The 8866-nt window shown below is 41.2% G+C and overlaps 1 protein-coding gene across 2 annotated transcripts in view; it reads left to right on the top strand.

Moving 5' to 3' along the window:
* The window catches only part of RAD54L2 (RAD54 like 2), a 102560-nt gene continuing 93694 nt past the window's right edge, over positions 1-8866 (top strand). The window contains exons 1-2 of one of the 2 annotated variants that reach the window (XM_034658388.1): positions 1-17; positions 2271-2415. The gene's annotated coding sequence lies outside the window, so the exon portion shown is untranslated. The remainder of the gene's footprint in view (positions 18-2270; positions 2416-8866) is intronic. The other variant, XM_034658389.1, reaches the window with a different exon arrangement.

An 8866-nucleotide genomic window follows, 5' to 3' on the forward strand; every position in this document is an offset into this window, starting at 1 on the left:
GAGCCGCGGCGCCGGAGGTGAGTGCCGGTGCCGGCCCCCGGCTCCCGGCTCGGGCCGCCGGGACCCGCAACAATGGGGGCCGAGTGGGGACGCGGCCCAGGCCCAAGGCGCTCAGCGGCCTGGGGCAGCAAGCCGGTCCCAACGGCCCGGGCCTTGGGGCGCTGGATCCCCACTGGGAAACTCCGGTGACCAGAGCCTTGGAGGGGGTCTTGGCCTCGACCCTGGGCCTCGGGGGCTTATATTTTGTATCTTGGTAGCCGGGAAAGGGAGTCATAGGGGCACGGAGACTTAACTCCAGTGGTGTGCGGTCTTGACGCTTGATGCGGACGCCCTGGTGGCTGACCATAGTTCGGGGGGGCTTACGTTTGGAATTTTAGGGGCCTCAGGGTGCCGGGTCCCTAAGGCGCCTCGGAATGCGTCTTCTTCCTCTCCCCTGCCTCCCGAGGTCTGTGAACTTGGCGGACTGGGGTCTGGCTGGGGAGAAGAGGCACTTAAGAGTTTAGCTTCTTTGGGGTAACCAGTGATTAGTTCCCGGAAAGGCAGGAGCTCAGCTGGGCACAGGGGAGTTGAGCAAAGAGCTGGATTCTCCGGGGCCCAGATGCATCCTGGCGTTGAGGGGTTCTTGGGCAGGGAACTGAGTGTCACAAGAGTGCCACGGTGAGAAGTGTTGGCTACCTTGGCGTTAGGGTGAGGCCGGAGTTGTGATTTGGGGAGTATAGAGGAGTGTTGTTGGTAGGCTGCCGAGTTTGGTAGGCTGCTTTATGTGGGCCACGGTGGTGGCAGCCTGGGAGATGAACAAGAGAACTTCGCAGAGTGGGCTTCCCGATAGAGAATGACCTCTTCCTGCGGGGGAGTGGGTGACTCAGATCTGTTAGAATTCCTGTGCTTGCTAGTGGATGTGGCTGACTATATTAGCGCCTGAGCACCAAGGTGGATGGGGCTGGAAAGGGGTTTTGGGGGCTAAAGGAGTTTGTTCCTGAGTAGAAGATAGTGTGAAATCATTCCTTCTCATTCCTAGTCAGAATGGTAGCTGTCATTGACAATATTTTAAGCAATGAATGTGTGGTGTTTGGATCCAAAGCTTGCTTCTGTTCATTTTTTTTTCCTCCTGTTTTTGAGTTGTGACTCATACTTTCTTTTCAGCACTGTGGCTATTGTTTGTAATGCTAGACAAACTTAGACACTGTAATATATGTAAATTCTAGGGGGTTTTAGTCCAATTCTTATAAATCTACATTAATTTAAGAGCCTGTTTTCATTAATTTGTGTGTCATTGTTGAATATGTGCAACTCTAGAGGGGGATGTGAAGACCCTAACAGTTTATGTTGTTAATTGTTCTTCATATCCCCAAATCCATCAAACTTCATTTTCTCCTACTGCCATGAAGTCATTATGTTGAATCTGTTAAATCTTAGGGACTGCCACTTGAGCTCTCACAGGACATTATCTTTGCTAGAAGTTTTATCCGCCTTCAATGAGTTTGGTCTGTACACTGTCTCTCCTCTATTATTCAAAGGCAGTGTGCAAACTCCAACTCTGAGGCCTGCAGCTGTGCACCAGAGCTCTGTGTGTAGCATTCAGACAAAAGTTGGTGTGTTGTCTGTGGATGAGGTATCAAACCCTAGATGAAAAAAAAAACAGCATCAGAGTCATTGTACCTTCTGAGTTTATTTAGAGTTTTAAGAGGTACTGGACTGTACTATCAATTTTCAGGTGAAATGTGAGGTAATTCTAACTATCTGTAGTTGTACTAATAGTTCGGGGGATTGGTTTTCTCCCCTTAATCTTTAAAATATCATGTATTTCCCTTCAATTCTTTCTGTCTCTTTCCTTTAAATTTTTCTATTTTAAATCATTAATTCTTCCAAAAACTGATACCTGTTGAATTATGCCAGATACTGTGTTGGGCATTTCCACAGTGGCAATATTTATGACATTTTAATAGTTCTTAATTCAGAGGTCGCTATAGGTCTGTGAAAGAAGAAATGATTCAGGTATATCAGGCTTTTAATCAGTAAAGCTGTTGAATGAAGTTTTTATACAGTATTAATTTTGACTAGTGATAATTGATTATCTTCATATATTTTCATGAAAAAGGTTAGCTATAAGGTGGTCACATTAGTATGGGATTGTTTTTGCATTATTTCATTTAAGTACACCTGTTAACTTTAAGTATTTCTGTAGACGAACTGCAGGTAACATTTTGTTTGTGTGTGTGTCTGGATGAACAGTGATTTATAAATACTGTATATGTGCTTGGGTTCCCCAGGAAGCCGTCACACTTTCCTTTCCACTGTGGTTTGGGAGCATGAAGGCGTTGCTTACCCCCTTTGTCTGGTTCACTGTATGTAGGCTGGGAGTGTCTGCTGATCACTTGGAGTGCTGTCCCCTAGAACAGGAGGAATAAGATTGAGGTAAGGCTCAGTGTATATGAAATTACTTGCTTCTTGATATTCACTGCATAAAATATAATGTAAATTATATTTGAATTTTTTTAAATTGTTCATCTCCATTCTGATCTAGTAGAATGAAATTCCGTCCTTTGCTGTCTTCTCTATCTGTGTTTATATTTTGGCCAAAAATAAATGAAGAAATTTAAAATCAAGGCACTCACATAATAAATTCTTGAAATACCTTTCAAAAGAAAATAAAAGCTAGTTTACATACATTGTTTTGAAAACAAAGTGATTGCTGAAAGAAATGTTTTTGACTACCTCTTAGTCAAATGAATCTACTTCAGAAACTCTTGGAAAGAAGGCTTAGAGTTTTTGCTTTCTTTAGGAAGATTCTGAGGTGCCTAATAAAATAGGAAGGGCATGTCTTTAGAGTCACCCCACCTTTACCTCTTGCTTGCTTTTTGACCTGGGCAAGCCGTTAACCTCTCTGAGCCTTGTTTTTTATTTCATTTATTTTTTTCATCTGTAAAATGGGGTTAATATTACCGTCTCTTCAGATTGTATTGAGGACTGGAGATGAGGCATAGAGCTTTGTGGGTGGTCAGTGCTTGTTGCTAGTAGTAGTGTGTTGCTGTTAGTAGATGTTAGCGTAGTTTGAAGTAGTAATGGGGGCACTACTCTCAGTAGTATTAGTAGTAGGAGTATGGCTGAGTGCTGTGTATGGATGAGGCGCTCAGTTTCTTTGGTGAGGAAGGCAGCCTGCTGTCTATATCTGTGTGCACTCTGGACAGGTGAGAGAATTATCGAGGTAGTCTTTATCTAGTACTGGTGGGCAGGAATCCACACTATAAAGTCCAAGGTCATTTCTGGCACTGGTAGGTTTTTTCCTGGCAGTTTCTATGGAGAAGGCAGGAGGTAACTGTTTGGCATGTCCTTGTTTTGAGAACTGTAAGCATTCCCATTGACAGAGTGCTAGAGTTTGCCAGGCAGCATGATGTTCTCTGTAGGCCATGATCGGGATGTTTCTCTAGCTTTCGTCTTATCAGAGACCTGGTTTTGTCTTTTTGCTAGGAAAACTCCAGATGCTGGAGAGATTTGTCATTTTTCTCTAATTTGGGCTATTTTGATAGAATATAGCACTCTGTTCAGAAATGTTTTTGATGAACAGAAGGTTCACAGCCTTTGTTACAGAATTGTTCAGTTTTATTTTTTCCCTGTGAGAAGAAAAAAAGTCAAGAGAAAAATAAGTATGAGCCAGATAGAAGTGATTAGAAATAACTGGCCCTAAATCTCTTCTAGTCTTAGTGAAATCTCTCCTTCATTCCAGCTGGTCTTTAACTCCAGTTAAAAATAAATAATATTCCTTTGACCTTAAAATACAGTGAACATCTAGATCCTGGTATGTCTCTATTTCAAAATCTCACAAGGACCTTTATGACCCAGCCTCTTCTGTATCTGCCTTTCTAGTCCCTCCTCTGCCACAATTCCTCTGGCACTTGAGGCTCTAGCTATAGTGAACTCCTTGAGGGTCCCAGCATGCTCAGGCTAGTCCTCCTGCTAATTTTCCTCCCCATTCTAGTGGTTTTCTGGCTTGCATTTACCAGGAATTAGGCACCACCATCTCTTAAAAGATTCTTTGATTCTTTCTGGATTAAGCTGAATGCCTCTCTTTTGTGTGGCCATTGCAATTTGTCCAAGCTTCTTTCATAATTACACTGTACTCTTAACTTTTGGTATATTTTTGTGTTTTCCATGCTACGTTGTGACGTACTTGAGAATAGAACCTTGTCTTGTTTATCCTTATATCCTAATACCAGCTCTGGCACAGAGTAGCTACTCAGTAAATGTTTATTGAATGAACAAATGAATGACCTCTGATATGAAACAACAGGAAATCATTCCTTGTGGAGTTGGTGGTGTGATAAGAGTTCTGATTTTATGGCTGCATAAAATCCTGGCTGAAACAGTGCTTCTGCCTTTGTACTTCCAGGTTGCTAAAAGCAGTATTGTGCTTGAAAATGTGTTGCTTAATTCCATATGTTTATGGTTTCAGGCTGGGGGGCTATTGCTTGCTTTCTGTGGGTCTTGCAAAAGTTTCCTTTAGAAGAAATGTAAGTTTTTCATTGGTATTATCTAGATCTTCCTTTGGCCGTTTACTGCTCTGAGCACTTTGTCCTCATGCGTGAAGAAGAGTGACTAGTCAGTTTGGGTCACAAGGTCTCCAGACAACTAGTGGCCAGCCTGGGAGTGGGTAATGGATTTAACACCAGGATGTTGTGACTTTTACTGGCTGGTGGACTTTTGGGAGTTGAGCTCAATATTACCATTTTCAGGATACAAGGTTATTTGCCCAAACTTTATTCAGGAATTTGAACTCAGTGACTATGAAATTATCTGTACTAGTTCTTTGCTCAGCCTAATACTGTACTAACACTGAAACTGATGAATTAATTCTTTGTTGGGAGGCTATGTTCTGTTACTAACCCAGAAGTTATGGAATTGTGCTGATTCATTAAGTCACCCTCTTGGTTCTTTGCGGTAAAATAATGAGAGTGTACTATCTAAATTACTTTGGTTTAATTGTCATGGTTGATCAGACTACATAGGAATCCCACTGAAGGCCAGCTGTGAGGAACCTTATTAAAACCTACATAATGCAGTTCTTCTTTCATGCAGGTGACAAACATAGCAGCCTGCAGAAAAGGAAAGCATGAAAAGTAACTGTAGTTAGATTAAAGATAAAAATTGATATGAGATAAGGAAAACAAAGTATAAGACATTAAATATGGCAAGCAACTGTGAAGTTGAAGATATTTTGTGAGCAGTGTTGAGATTTTGAGAAGGAAATTGTTATAATGTAGGTTAGAAGCAATAAAAACAAGGATCATTTCAGCCAGCACAGACACATTAGCAGTACTAGCGCCCACTTATGGTCTTATAACACCATCGTGAAAGTTGTACATAGGCAGAAATGAAAATGTTTGCTTTGTGGTAAGTATACCTTGCACATGTATCATATTTTAGTTCATAAAACTTCCATATGCATTTCCTTTACTTGACCCTCCCAACAGCCTTGTGACGCAGGTAGCTCCATTTTACAGATGAGGAAGCACACACAAAGGTGAAGTGGCTTGCTTTCAAGTGCACAAAGCCAATAAGAAGAAAAGCTGGACTTGATGCCAGGTTTTCTGATCCTAAGTTTAGGACCCCTTTTATGTCCTCATAGGATATTGTTAGGGCTTCGGTTTGCGGGGATAGTTACTCCTTATTCCAGGCTTCTGGCCTATAAAAGGTACACACAAAGAAGGTAGTGCCACACAGGGGGTAGAGCGTCTGCTCTGTTAAAAGTAGCCAGAAACTCTAAAGGACTGGATGGGGGAGGAACCTAGATGGAGCCCCACCCTCCACATAGATCACTTAGTAGTCCTCAAGAGAAAAACCCAGAACTAGGTGATGTTTTTACAATATTTGACACTAGTAGTGATCTTCCTCCTAATGCGATGGTGTATAGAAATGGACCAAAAAAAAAAAAAAAAAGTTTGGGAAAGAATTCTTTAGGTGCGATTCTAACTTGAGCTCAGGCTCTTTGCTTTTATAGTGCTTTCTAGTTCCAGTGTCATCCCCACACCAGCTCTCTGCCTTTTTCTTCCCCACTGTTTCACCCACCTCTTTAGCTTGGATGCCAGTTGGCAATGGCACATAGTTTCAGTACTGCCTTTCCTGGGTTTGAGAACCCTTTACCTGCCTGAGTTTGTCTGCTCTGCCATGTGCCATCCCTAAAATTTCTCCTCTGGCTTCTTTTGCTAACCCTAGACTGCTCAGTCTTTCTGGGGAGTCAGGAAAATGGGATGTCTTGCTGACAGCAGTTCCCACTGCCTCAGCTTGAGTTGAGCTCTGTCTGTCCCTCATGGTGTTCCTGTGCTGCCTTCTCAGGGTCCCATTTCCTGCAACAACTTTTGCATGTTTCCTAAGCCTCGTTTTTCCTTTTTTAATTAAAAAAAATTTATTATTATTTTTTAAAGTAATCTCTGTACCCAACATGGGACTCAAACCCACAACTGCAAGATCAAGGGTCACAGCTCCACCAGCTGAGCCAGCCAGGTGCCCGAAGGCTCATTTTTTCCATAGGCCCTTAGACCTGCCCTCTATGTCCCTCATTCTTGACCATGACCTCACTTTAAGGCTCCTGCTCCCTATATTTTCCCCTTACCTTTCTATCATGACTCTTTCTTTCTTTCTTTCTTTCTTTCTTTCTTTCTTTCTTTCTTTCTTTCTTCCTTCCTTCCTTCCTTCCTTCCTTCCTTCCTTCCTTCCTTCCTTCCTTCCTTTCTTTCTTTCTTTCTTCCTTCCTTTCTTTCTAGAGGCCGAGAGAGAGAGCATGAGCAGGAGGGGCAGAGGGAGTGGGAGAGAGAATCCCAGGCAGACTGTGCTGAGTGTGGAGCCCGTCACAGGGCTGGATCCCACGACCCTGAGATCACGACCTGAGCTGAATGAAACCAAGAGTCAGAGGCTTGACCGACCATGCCACCCAGGCGCCCCTCTGTCATGACACTTTCATGGTTTAGAATCTCTTGCTTTTGGAAAGTCCTTGACTTTTTAACTTTTTCCCCCCTGATTATACTAGTAATATATGAGCACAGTAAAATTCAGGCATTTTTAAATAAGGAAAGGAACCCATAATGCCATGTCTCAGTGTTAATCACCATTAAGAGTTCAGTCTATTTAGGCTGGGGTGGTGATCTCAGGGTGGTAAGATACAGCCCTGTGTGGAGCACGGAGTCTGCTTGAGACTCTCTCTTCCTCTCCCTCTGCCCGTTCCTTGCACGGGCATGCACGTGCACTCTCTTTCAAATCAATCAATCAATCAATCAAAAAAAAAAAAGAATTCGGTCTATATTTATCCACTTTTTTTTTCTACTGGATATGCTAATGTGTGTATGGGTGCATGTGTATGTGTGAGAGAGAGATAAAGTAATTCCTTTTTACAGAAGTGGGATGACAGTATACCTACTCTTCTAGAACTTCTTTTTCATTTAATGCCTTTGTCTTGGGCATTTTCCCATGTTTAATACACATATCTGTCATATTTTAATAGTTACATAGTATTATATTATATATTTGTATCAATTTTTCTAGTCCCCTGGTGATAGACATTTGTTTCTGTCTTTGCAGCTATAAGCATCCTTGCATATATGTATCTTTATATACTTTTTTGTATACATTGTATACATCTTTCTATACTTTGTACACTTCTTAAGATAAAATCCTGCAAGTGGAATTTCTATGTCAAAGGATATGTCAAAGGTTTTAGAATTTTTAAAATTTTTCTAGATAATACCAAATAACTGAAAAGATTGTATTTATAGTTCTCCTTTAACACTGACCATTATCAAATATTTTTAATCTTTGGCAATTTGAAGCTTAATTTTGAACTAATTTTTTTGAAGCCTAGATAACATTTTCTTATTGAGGAAGATGAGCATCTTTTCATGTGCTTATTTCATATATATTAATTTATTAATTAATTAGTTGATTAATCAGTGTCTCCTTTCTAGCATCTTCCTAACCTCCTCTCCCCTTTTGGTTTTTATCTACATGTAAGGTAGAACCATAGTAACTTTACTTAGCTCTGGGCCTCTCATGCCACCCTAGCCTTCTCCTTCCTATCCCTGTTTCTTATTTAAAATGCAATTTTACTGCCATTTCCTTACCACCTGTTTTATCTGTGTCTCTTAATGCTTTGTGGTCTGGCTTCTGGTCTTACATTTCTCCTGGACACTATCTCTGAGGTGAATTCCTTATTGCCAGGACGACAGTTCTTTTTCTTGGTGTTTGTTCTCCCTTGTTTTGACCACCTCCCCACTCTCCACCATCTTTGCAGGGAGGGAAGCCATGCATGAGTGGACTTTTTATTATGGAAAATTTCAAACATATACAGTACCTGGTTGTATAGTATACGAACCCCAGGTCCTCACCCAATTTCGACAATTTATCACCCTTTCCCCAATTTTTTCTTTCAGTTGTCCTCCCACTTTTTGGTGGTTGTTGGCATATTTCAAAGCTAAATCTCAAACATTGTCACTGAGTGTATATCTCTTACTAATAAGAACATTCTTTTTTTTTTTTTTAAGATTTTACTTATTTATTTGATAGAGCATGTGTGCGCATAGCAGGGGGAGAGGCAGAGTGAGAGGGAGAAGCAGACTCCCTGCTGAGCAGGGAGCCCAATATGAGGCTCCATCCCAGGACCCTGAGATCATGACCTGAGCCAAAGGCAGACGCTTAATCGACTGAGCCACCCAGGCACCCCAAGAATATTCTATTTTTTAAACATCATTACCTTGCTATTTTCTACCCTAATAAAAATTAACAATATATTTTATTTTATTTTTTTTAAAGATTTTATTTATGAGAGAGAGAGAGAGAGAAAGCACAATTTTTTTTTTTTTTTTTTTTTTTTTTTTTTTTT

Source organism: Ailuropoda melanoleuca, chromosome 4 (assembly GCF_002007445.2).
Source record: "Ailuropoda melanoleuca isolate Jingjing chromosome 4, ASM200744v2, whole genome shotgun sequence".
In the NCBI taxonomy this organism is placed as follows: domain Eukaryota; kingdom Metazoa; phylum Chordata; class Mammalia; order Carnivora; family Ursidae; genus Ailuropoda; species Ailuropoda melanoleuca.